The sequence below is a fragment of the Grammomys surdaster genome, unplaced genomic scaffold, assembly GCF_004785775.1.
Source record: "Grammomys surdaster isolate TR1022 unplaced genomic scaffold, NIH_TR_1.0 145, whole genome shotgun sequence".
NCBI lineage: Eukaryota > Metazoa > Chordata > Mammalia > Rodentia > Muridae > Grammomys > Grammomys surdaster.
Window position 1 is genome coordinate 1630562 of NW_021604603.1, and position 12695 is coordinate 1643256.

Sequence of the window (12695 nt, forward strand, 5' to 3'; positions counted from 1 at the left end):
TATCTCACTGAACCCCTCCCCCATCTCTGTCTCTCCATGGCCTGGAGGAAGAGTTTCTTTCCACTTAGCATCCCACTTCCACTGTGAAGAGGAACTCTGCCCTTTTGGCCAAGTGAACCATCTAAGGAGCTTTGCAGATAGCTAAGTCAGTTCTCAGTTTACACAAGGGGAAATCGAGTCTCAGAAAGGAGACTGAAGAGATCCAAAATCTTGCAAGGTAGTCGTCGAGGGTAAGAGTTAGAACCCAGGTCAACCGTCATTCTCTCCCACACTAACTTCAGGGGTCAAAAAACACCCCCAGGGGCGCTGGAGAGGTGGTTAAGCAGTTCCGAGCACTTGCTGCTCTTGCCAATAACCCAAATTCGGTTTCCAGCACTCGCATGACTGTTCACAACTGTCTGTAGCTCCTGTTCTAGGGGATCTGACACCTTCTGGCTCCATGGCACCAAGAACATATGTGTCGGATGCACGTACCTGTGGGCAAAATGCACGCACGCACACAAACTAAGTATAAATAAACCTTTTGTTTGTTTACAGCACACAACAAAATGCTGGGGTGGGCTGAGGGACAGCGTTCTTATGCAGGGCCCTTTTATCCTTGCTTCCTGTGCTCTGTGGGGGGTGGGGGGGGACTACATCAAAGAGGTCCTTGCTCTCTAGTCTTTTAGCAGACATGGCACATGGCTTCTGCAATCTGGGTGTCCTTGAGAAGGGTGCTTTGAATCAAACTCTTGGCTTGAGGAGCATGTGGTGTTGGAAAGAGGACAGTTTTCTTCTAAAAGATATAGGCCTGAGGTCACAGCCACACGAAGTGACTCACGGGTGGTTGACATCCCACAAAGGGCCTTCCTGCTCTTTGGTACTTTCTCTCCCAGAGCATGTAGATTTTTTTCTGGGCATGAGCGCTTTTTGCAGCTGTGAGTGCTACAAGCTGAAGGGCTGCAAAGAGTGCTACAGCCAACCTCTGGATTTGGGGTACAGGATACCTGTCCTGTTCCATGGGTAACGAAGAATATCTGGGCTCAGGCATGGTAACGTGCAGAGAGCCTGCCTGTAAATCCAGCACTCGGGAGGGAGAGGCAGAAGGATCACTATAAGTTCAAGATCAACCTGGTCTCTCCAGTGAATTCTAACACCCAAACAGTGAGACCTGCTCTCAAGAAGAGGAGGAAGAGAAAGGGGGGAAGGAGAAGGAAAAGGAGGGAGGAGGAAAAGGAGGAGGAAGAGGAAAAGGAGGAGGACAATAACAAAGACAGAGCAGGGAGGTTATGTCAAGGCCAGGGAGGGTTGAAGGGCAGGACTGTGGATAAGTATCTAGAGGATTAGAGAAGATGGGGCCAAAGGGTAGAGTTTCAGAGAGCGGGGGGGGGGGGGGGCGCAAAGGTCAAAAGGTCTCAATAAACAGTTTCTGAACATCTTCTGCACGCCAAGCAGTAACCAGGCTTCTGAGCACAGAGGATAAATAAAACCCAGACCCTCCCCTCCAGGAATTTTGCAGAAGGGAAGCAAATAGGAAGCTCAAGTCGGCTTTCCATTGCTATAATGAATACCTGAGGTAGCCAACTTGTAAAGAGAATGTGGGGGAGGGGGGAGAGAGAATGGCTTTGGAGGTTCCAGTCCATGAACGATTGACTGCTGCTTTTGGAACCATGGCAGCTTATGTCGTGGTTGGGAACAGGTGGACGACTGAAGCCACTCATGTCTGGGCTCGAGAGTCAAAGAGAAGAGAGGATGGTCTGGGGTTCCACTACCCCTCAGGGGTACGTGCTCAGTAACCGTTGGACCCTGACGCTTCAGGGTTTTGCCCCCTGAAGCCACAGGATGGCAACTGAGCCTTCGGAACATGGTCCTATTGTGACATTAATACAGTGCAGAGGTCAGTACTGGGTGGCCTAGGGACAGTCCCTGTGTTCTGTCTGAGCTGAGGGTCACCGGAAGAGAACAGAGGTGATTCCCAAGCCAGGGTGACATGGAGCAGCGTGGAACATCTCAGGAAAGAGATCTCACCGGGTCACCTTAGGACACCCTCTCCAGCAGCGGAGGGGGGGGGGGAAGGTCAGAGGTCAAGCCTAGTAAAGAGTGATACAGTCTTGAACTGTGGCAGCCCTGGCAGCAGAGAGAGGACGACCTGATTTGAGGGATGGTTAGAACATTCACAGAACTGTGTGTCTGTGTGACCAGAAAAAAATGTAAAGAGAGTTGAGGTTGGAACAGCAGTGTGCTAGGCTGGACAAGGCCCTGAGGCTTCTTAAGTGTGTCTTTATACTCAGAGCTCTCTTCACTACTGTGTGATCTTGGGCAAGTGACCTAACCTTTCTGAGCCTGACAAATCCTGTCGGACAAAGATACTAAAGTCAATCTCATGTTGTTGTGGTGCATATCAGAGATAATATATGCTAAAGGCCAACCCCTGGGCTTGCCTCACAAAGACTTGACAAGCAATAGAGATAATTACCATCATTTGTCCACCCAACAAGCATTTATGAAGCCCTTGCTATACGCCAATGGTACTAAATCCTTTGATCCAGGCCCTGTTCTCATGCAGCTCACTGTCCACTGGGGGAGAGATGCACAGAGTGACCGTCACATGTCAAGACAACACTGGCTGGGGCAGAGGCCAGAAGCCTTATTCTGCCCCAGCACAACTTCTCAGAGGACAGATGACAGTGGAAACAGTGTAATGCCAGTGACCTGGCCCAAGACTGTCAAATCATCCTGTCTCCAGCATGCAGTTGCTCTCAGAATTCTGAGCTCACCTCCCATTAAAGGCATTGTCTGAGAGGGGCTCATGGCTGCAATCCCAACTCCTGGGGGGGGGGGAGATGAGGCAAAAGGGTGGAAAGCTCAAGAACTGTCTAGGGATGGAGTCCAAGCTGGGTGTCTAAACGATATAAAGAGCTAGGGGTGTAATTTAGTGTAGACAGCTTGCATAGCAGTCACAAAGACCTGGGTTCAAATCCCAGTACCACTAATAAAAATGATTTTTAAAAAGGTATGTAGAGGTATTGTCTTAGCCGTGTGTGGTGGCACACCTGTAATCCCAACTCTAGGAAAGCTGAGGTGAGAGAAGAATGAGCCAAAGGCTAGCCTGGACTACTTAGATCTTGTTTCAAAACAAAACAAAACAAAAAACCTACATAAAGGCATCAATGGCAGCAGATGAGTATCTATATGGAGGCCAGAGACACAGGGTCTTGGCAGTCGGCCACAAGGGCATGTGCAGAAAGTGGGAAGAAGGGTTAGCTAGGTAAGAGTGAGTGTCTGATGCTGGCAGGACTCCAGCTGGGTCATGAGTATGCAGTGGGCACTTCACGCCCAGCCGCATTTCCCATAGGAAGTAACGTGTAGAACTGGAATGGTCATTTTTCTGCTGCCCATCTGCATCCTTCCCAGATTTCCTTCCAAACTCTGGTGTCCCCCACTCAACCACACCTATCTTCTTGCACACATCTCTTCAGACAGCTCAGTGGTTGCAGTGCTGCATAGGGCTGCCTGCTCCTGCGGGACATTCATTCTGCTACCCTCTGATCAAGACCTCAGGCTCTGAAGCCCCGTAGTCTGGATCATCTTGGTGTGTTCTAGCTCTGGCGTCTTTTCTGTGTGGGGGATGGTAACCGTCCCTCTCACAAGGGGCTGCTATGAGTCCTGAGATATAAATTGGGTGCTTCTTCTCTTCTTTGCAGCCCATTTCCCCCCTCCCCTTACAGAGTATCAGGCAAGAGGCTCTCAACTGGTAGGTTCCTAAGATCTCCACTCCTGTGGTCCTTCCTTCAGCATCCCCTTCCTTCCTCCAGGGGAGAACTTGAGGATTTGTGGGAGGTAAGGATGGTTCTTGCAGTGCCATGATTCTGGCAGGCCTGAGCACAACAGGGTCCGAGTGAGGAGCAGGTCAACTCCTCCCTCTCTGTTCCCAGCAACATGTCACTGCTCTGCTGATAGGATGGCATCCTTAGGTGCCTGAGGGATATATGGGGAATCTGGAAACTGCTCTGCCTCATAGACTGTGTGGGCAGCACATTTGAATAATTACTGTAAACCCAAAGTTCAAGCATGTTCCACTTCTTTCCCCAGAAGCCTCACAGCATCCAACAGGGAGAGAGCTTGGCCAGCTGAAAGCTCTTCTGACACACACACACACACACACACACACACACACACAGAGAGAGAGAGAGAGAGAGAGAGAGAGAGACAGAGAGAGAGAGAGAGACAGAGAGAGACAGAGAGAGAGAGAGACAGAGAGAGAGAGAGACAGAGAGACAGAAGAGAGAGAGAGAGAGAGAGAGAGAGAGAGAGAGAGAGAGAGAGAGTCTCCAGAGCACTTCAGAGACCCTTGGAAGGCTGGAGACCTGAGTCTCCCCTGAAGATGCATGAGGCCTCCATCTCAAATTTTCTCTTCAGCAGAATGGACACAGTATGAATGTCCATATCTTGGGGCATCAGGATTTAAAGGACTCCCATAGGTTGGGTGAGCTGCAAAGCCATCTGCTTGAGGCTTGGGGGTTCAGTGAATATTCAGAAGTAGGAAATGACAATCAGAGTAGCTTACTCTAAGAGCCACTCTGTCCTAGCAGGGAAGACAGATGTGGACTGCAGAGACCTGAGGAGAGACCAGCCTGCCTCAGCCCAAGTGGGCCACAGGTCTAATAATCAGTGGGGACAACAAGACCTGGCTGGACAGAGCCTATTTTAATCCCTGACCATTGCTTTCCTATGATGTATAGACATAAGGAATAATTTGAAAAAAAAATGGCATTTCAGTGTGATTTCAATTGAGTTCAGGATTTTTGGCTTTATGGCTGTACCAGGTGTCTCATCTGTCTTCCCCATTCTGCTAAATGTCCAGACATGTGTATGATCATGCATAAACACACACACACACACACACACACGCCCCTTGCATAACCACTCTAGACTTCAGTGGAATGACAGCTGCGTCCCCAGAAGGCTTTAAGACAGGGTAGACACATCTGTCTTGTTGACCCTGGCAATCATCAAATTAGAACCCCACCCCTGCAGTCAGTGGTAGTCCCAACACTTACCACACACAAGAGTATGTTCTCCCTCTCCCTCTCCCTCTCCACATTGATGCATTGCCATGGCAACAAAGCCATCCCACAGAGCCTGAGTAAATGGGAAGGTGTCCCTTAGCAACAAGACTGGAGCAGTGGTTGGTGAGGATGCTAGTGAGGCTGGCAGGGCAGGCAGGCCACTGAGAGGATCTCCCGGCAGGATTGGGTAGGACAGTTCTTGAAGATGGAGCTGGGGCTTGCTCGCCCCTGGAATGGGGCTGAAGACTCATCCCTATATTACTGTGGGTGCTCGGAGCAAACAATCACTTTTCAGCATCAGTAAGGATGGGAGCATTAGAGTATCTTCTCAGAAAACCTTAAGAAATTTTGAAACTTTTGGATAAAAGAGTTGATTGCTAGAAAGATCTAAGATGAACCCTAAAACTCATTGTGTAAACTCACTGTAGAGCTGCCCTCAGGTCCAGTGGAAAACATCTGCTCAGTGGTCTAAAGAACCCAGGTATTGGTTCCAAATGTGGTCAGGTGGACTGGGGGGGGGGCAGAAGAGCATCCTGGTGAGAACACAGGGACACGTCCAGGAGAGTATTGGATGGGCTGGGGGACAGGCAGATGGAGGTGGCACTCTGCCCCGGAGAGGCTGAAACCCATCGGCTGCACTTGGAAACTGGCCCCAGTGTGCACCTGTTACAGATGTTGCTCTAGTGGGTCACCAGAAACTATAACTGAAACCAGAGGTCTGACAGTGGGCTCCCCTCCTCCTCCAGTAGTTCCCAACAGTGGCTTTGGAGTCACCAAGCACATCTTGGGAACCTGATGGCTGCTTACCAATATCAAACCCACATATGCACACCCTTCTCCCTTCATCTTCAGGCTGTAGGCCTTGCCCAGCTGAGGCAGGGGCTTTGTCATAGAGGCATGACACACCAGGTCCTTTGTGACCTGGCCCTGCCTTCCCCACCAACTCATATTGACTTTCTCCCCCTTACAATGCATGTCCAGTTACATCAACTCTCATTCACTTCTCTTGTGTACAGGTCTATGTATCACTCTCAAGTTTCCCACATACTCCTCACCCACTAGAGAGGCTTTCTCCTTCACCTCTAGCCTAGTAAACTCCTATTCATTCTGCAAAACCCAGCCAAGGTATTGTCTTCCTGACACACACACAGTTCCTGATGCTGTGTAGACAGTCCTCAGCCTGAAGCACTTGTATTCTACATAGAATTCTTGGTGTATATCTTCCAAATACAGTCTCTCTGTGTCTGCTTTCTTCCTCACTTGTGAGCTTCTCAAGACTAGAGACTATGTCTTGGGTTATCATGTCCCCAGTGTCCACCACAGAACAAACCGGGATTCTCCAAGGTCTGGAGAACCTAGGTGGTGGAACTGAAGAACAGAAGCTAACCAGAGGAGAGGAGGAGAAAGTGGGAAGGTAGGACAGGAGCCAAGAGGGGAAAGAAAGTAGTGAGGGAAGGGGAATCAGGAGGAGCTGGAGGACCAGACTGTTAGTGACCACAGGCAGCATTGAGCTTACCAACTTGGAAGCCTTGGGTGGGTGACCCACTGTCTTGATTTGCTCAGCATTTGCCCAGTCCTGGCATGAGATGGCCTGGTCACCTGACTGGTGACCTCTTCCAGGGCAGATGTGGAGTAAGGAGCCTAAGTGCAAGTCTGGGAGGTAAACAGGGTTGCCAGTGCCGTGGATGCTAAGCTGCTTGTAGCCAAAAGAGGAGGAGCCTGACACTGTGCCAGCCTCCCAGGCCTCTCCTGTCTTCTACCCTGCAGAGAAGGCAAACAAAGCAGGAACATCCTGTTCACACTCAATGGCTTCCTCCTTAATGCCAGGACCCAAGCCTGCTACCTGGGTCACTCACCTAGTACTACCACCACTTCAGTCCCCACACGACTAGTGTGGCCCTGTGTCTTCAGACATGCTGGGCTGGTATCTGTGGGCTTTATTCAGTTGGCACGATGGTTCCTGCTTGAATGAAGGCAGCTCTCTGTAGAAGTGTTGTCTAGAATCTCGCTTGGGGGTTGGAGGATTTGAGTTCCATCTGCCTCCATCCGTCTCTAGCACTACGCAAGTACACACACATCGGATTGTGTGGATGACCAAGCATGAAGGCAGGGATGGGTCTACCAGCTTCTTTCTCTACCTCTCCTTTTCCTTCCTACCAATAAGTAGCCCTTAGTATTAATGGTCAAGATGACATTCCTGGAGAACTCCTCTTGGGGACACAGACTCCTAAACCCTAAGGGTGGGGAGTGTTACATCCCTGAACTTCAGGAGGGCTCCAGATATGACTTCAACAAACAATGTACAAACCCATCCTGTAGACTTAGAGAGAGGGACATATGAAATACAGGGACAAGAGAGACTTTTTGTGTGTTAGCATGTTCAAACAGTTGCTTGCTGAGTGTTAGTCTATCCATGTGAAACATCACTACTTTATCCTGAGTCTTTTAGTGTGTAGGCTGGGGTAGATTTGTGCCATTCTTACAGAGTCACATGGATGAGGATGGATTATGAATGAAATAACTCAGTGCAGTTCATATGAGTTGTTGTCCTCAGAGCCAAACTGAGATCAGCTGTACCTGCTTTCAAGAGTCCATCATGTCAAGGCCTGTGGACTCCCGACATTCCCTTCTGTCTTAGTTGGGGTTTATTGCTGGGAAGAGACACCATGACAACTCTTATAAAGGAAAACATTTAATTGGGGCTGGCTTACAGTTTCAGAGGTTCAGTCCATTATCATCATGGCAAGGAGCATGGCAGCAAGCAGGCAGACATGGTGCTGGAGAAGGAGCTGAGTGCTCTACTTGAACAGTAGACAGCAGAAGTGAACTGCCTGAGACTTTAAAGCCCGCCTCCACAGTGACACACTTCCTCCAACAAGGCCACACCTACTCCAACAAGGCTTTACCTCCTAATAGTGGCACTTCCTACGGGGCAAGCATTCAAACACATGAGTCCATGGGGGGCCATTCCTATTCAAGCCAGCATGTCTCCTAAAAGGATAAGATAGGTAGTCACTGGAACAACCACTCCTCCCAGCTGATCACATGCAATTCTGCCCAAATTTTATGCAGCCTTGGGGTCTCAAGTAGGGACTAGCGTGTATAGACTGGGAAAGACTAGGGGAGAGGTGGCCATCTATGCACATTATGGGGAAACCGTTATCCATGCTGGAGCCAGACCTTCTAGTCCAGCTGCTTTGGGTCACCCTTGATCCTGTCAGGAGCCCTCATCCGTGTTCTACAATGAAATCCAATAAACTCCTTGGATGAAGTGTGGTAGAACCAAGCTTTGGTTGTCAGCAAGACCTTGGGAGGAAGGAGCAGGTGTTGTTTGCGTCTCCCCCTAGGGAAGGAATTTTGGTGACAGACTAACTAAGATGAATCATTAGCTGTTGTCAGATTTCAAGAAGTTTTTTGAAGGTCTCAGCCAGTTGTAAGAGCTTCCCTCCTGCTGTAGCTGACAGACCTCTTTGCTGACTGTGGCAGCTTCTGAGGCACGTGCTGATGAAGACTTGGGGACCTTGACTTTCCTTTCTTTATCATCATCATCATCATCAAGCCACTCAGGACACTGCCTTACACAGTCACTTTGAACTAAAGGCTACAGGAACTCACCTGAGGTACCACTGAGAAGCATGCCCTGTTGCAACACGCTAGAGAGGGACCAGAACTCAACCCCCAACCCTTAGTTGAATCAGAAAAATTCAGAGGCGCTTGCCCTGATCAAGTTAAAGGCACTTACCGCCTCTGCAATCAGGCCCCTAAATTACAGAGCCCAACTGCCAGCTGCCTGGTACCATCTCATTAGCTGGGTGCGGGGAGAAGGTGTCATATGCCCTATGGGAGCACCTGACAGCCAAGTTTCTGCTCCATAATTAAACTCAAAACCCCAACCTCACCCCACCTACCCCTTCTCCGGGAAACAGCAAAGTTGAGGCCTTTCCCCTGCCCTGCTCCAGGGAAGAAAAACTTAAAGGTGTGAATTATAAGTTTCCAGCCCGGGCCTCCTGTGACTGTGAGATCGAGGGAGACTTGGGGAGGTGAAGTAGAAGGACAAGAGGGATCCCCAAGTCTTGACACATGGATGCCCAGAACCCAGCAAAGCCTGCAGGATGGACTGGCCTCTAGGGGGTTCTGAGGATGGACGTTAGTAGGCTGTGAGATGGCTCAGCAGGTAAAATGCCCTTTCCTGTAACCCCATGACCCCAAATTCCATCCCATGGAAAGGAAGAATTAGTCAACTCATGAAAGGTGTCCTCTGACTTTCAAATGTGTGTCACTGCATGGCAGGCACCTCCACTGTACATATAGCACAACACACACACACACTACATAAAAGTAAATTTTAAAAGAGGAAGGGCGGGTAGGGGAAATCTTGGGACCTAGAATAGTTAAGATCACCTACACATAGCCTCCCCCCATCCCACCACCGGCTCCCCACGCCACTGAAGGATGGATGGATGCTGGGTGCCTGACAAAGTCACCTGGGATACTCCCAGAGCCTTATAGCCATAGACGTGTGAGGTGTGTCCGGCTAACAGGTTCACAGAGCACCCTGGTCAGGAGCAGAAGCGTGGTAAGAGAAATGGATTTGCAAGTCTGTGGGAGTGCAGGTGAGTGTCCCTCACTAAAGAGGCTTCCTCTTGAGACAGAATGGTAAACTGGCTTTGGCGTTGCTGAGTGAGGAACATCAACAACCAGATGGGGAGGTGAGCCGACCAGAGCTCGCCCCTAATTCCAGCCAGAGGACACAGGAATGGACAACTGGAGTTTCCAACTATGCAGAGTCTGCTGCCTAGAGAAAGGTCAGTGGCCTGGGCCTGGGAAGAGACAGCTCTTCCCCATCCTTGCCCCAGAGTTCTCTGGTCTGAGCCTTCTGGGCCTGCAGGATGCCAGGCTCCAAGCTCCTGCTCTGGATTTGGAGAGACCAGACCTATGAAGAAAACTGTACAGCTGAAGGGAGAAGGTGAATTTACTGGGATAAAAACCATCGATCTGGGTTTCCAGTCCTCTGTAGCAAAGATAAAAGATGTGGCTTTGGCTTACAAATAATTGTGTGGCATTTTATATCAAGGCCAAACCCTTGATTATGCTCAGTGCCCAGCCAGAGCCCAGGAACCTGCCTCTGCTGTTGCAGCCAGGAAGTGCCCAGAACCCTCTCTAGTCCTGCCACTCCCCAGGGTGATTCTGGCTTTGACTGGCACCATGCCAATTCTGATTTTGTCCCCCACCCCCAATCTGAGGCTTGGAGAGACGAAGATAGCCTTGTGGTCATGAGTCATGGCCTCTGAGGGTTAGCACAACCCAGAGAAATGCCTAGGCAGGATATGCCCCCTTGCTCAAAGTCCCAACTCTTGGACATAGCTGGGCTAGGCCAGACGTGTACCTAGGGCCAGGGAGGAAGCTACTCTCTGAGGCCCAGCACTAGACCTGCTGATAACTGGGAGTCCTTTGCAGTCTCAAGTGAACCCAGTCCTGGGAAGATTGTAGCCTGGAATCATTGCTGATTTCCTTTCAAGCCAGCTTCCTGTTTTCTCTAAAGCCTCAAGCCCCTGGGACCCCAGCACAGCCAGGTGTGGCTTGAGGTAGAAAAGGGAGGGGCAATCAGGGGTCAGCATCTGGGGTCATCATGGACAGGCCCAGGATACTAAAGAGTGAGGAACAGGAAGTTTAGCTTTATATCGGGCTTCGTCTGGGACAAGCCCTGTGAGTACAGTAAGCCACTAGTGTCTCCCAGGAACACAACCTGACTACGTGGTGTGACAGATACCAGACCTGCTCACTGGGACTCACCTGAATGATCAGCTTGGTTCAGGGACCTTATACCTGAATGATCAGGCATGTCTGAATGTGCAGTCACTGACAGGTGAGCACCCAGGTGACCAAACGACGGTGGCGTGACCAGGTACAATACCTAAAATACCAGGCTGTCCTGAATTAGACACGTGCCAAATGGCCTGGCAAGAAACCGACCTCTCCAGAGGCCTGCATTCCAAGTGCCCAGCCCAGCCTCACAAGTTGGTGGCACCGGGCAGAGGCTCACGTAGCCAGGGGAAGGAAGGGTTTCGTGGTCTGCACTTCCCCAGGGCTACTGTTTGCCCCAGGGAGCCTGCCCATGGGTCCCCTGGGCACAGCTATCTTTGAGCATTTCTTCCCAGGATTCCCACTACTCAGGAGCCCTTACTGACTTTGCTCTTAATTCAACAGCTGGTAAATGAATTTAATCCAATATTTACTCCTGGAGAGAGATAGAGGGAACACGCGTCATCCAGGCAGCCTGGAGGTCAGTTGGCCAGGCTTCTCTCTCTCCTAGAGTGCCAGGGCAATCTTAGACCTGAGATATCCTTCCTCCTACCCATTTGACTTCTGATCCTGGCAAAATAGGAAGGACCCGGAGGGGATCTTTGTCCCTAAGAAGAATGAAAGCTGAGAAGTTGAGGGATTTCAAGGCTCAGCAGAAACACAAACTGCCCTCTTGAGACAGAAAGACACTTTAGACCAGTCCTGGCTTCCCACAGGAAAGGGGTGGTCTCTTCCCCCAAACCTCCAGAGGAGGAAAGGTGCAAATCAGGGACCTGGGTGAGGCCTTTGTTGTAGAATGAAATAAGAGAGCCCTCTGTGAGTACCAGAGGCAGCTGCCTCCTCAGAAGGGAGGTCTGTGGGAACAGTAAAGATCCAGCAATGGCCACTTCCCCCATAGGTGACATCTTTTTTTACTTCCCCCTGGTGTGAGTATCATAAACCCTTGAAATCCAAGGGATGCTGGCAGCTGCTTAAGGAGAAGCCAGTGCACCTGAGGGGAAGGAAGGCAGAGAGAGAACAGACCCTGGCTACTTCAGAGAAGGGCGAGAGAGTGCAGACCTGAAGATGGAAGAGGAGAGCTGCCCTGAAGAGACACACAAGGCAGTTATTTAGCAGGTCACTTTAACCCATGGGTTAAACAAATGCTATGATATCATTTTAGAGATAAGAAGACTGGGCTGGCAAAAGTGAGCGACTTGAAATCCAGAGCAGGTGTGTTCTTTGTCTCTGGCTGAGGTCAGGCTCCAGCTTTCACTGCAAGGCAGCCAGGGGCAGGTCAAACTCCAGGATGTGCGAATCTCTGCCATATACCAAGGTGCAGCTCCATTTCCAATGAGATTCTGTGAGTGAGTCACAGACCACAGAGCCACTCAAGAGAGAAATGGTCTCTGACCAGAGGAGCGCCTGGCTTAGATGCTCTCAGGATTCCTGTGCCTTGGCGCTGGGGTTGATTTCTCTAAATTATGTTTTCCATAAAGCAAACGTGGTCTGACTACTTCTAGAGTTGTGTGAAAGTCCAATGAAACATTGTTTATGAAACATGTAGCATGCGCTGGGGACACGGCTCACTGCTGTGCAGTCGAAGACCTGAGATTGAGTCCCCAGCACCCACAATGAAAGCCCAGTGTGGCTGTATACACACACACACACACACACACACACACACACACACACACACACACACAAGCCTCTAACCCCAATGCTGGGGGCTGGAGTGGAGCAGAGACGAGGGAGACCCCTCAGGCATTCTGACTAGCTCTACGTTTCAGTGAGAGATACTATCTCAAAGGAATAAGGCGGAGGTCGAGGTCGATAGAAGACTCCCAACATCTTCCTCTGGCCTTG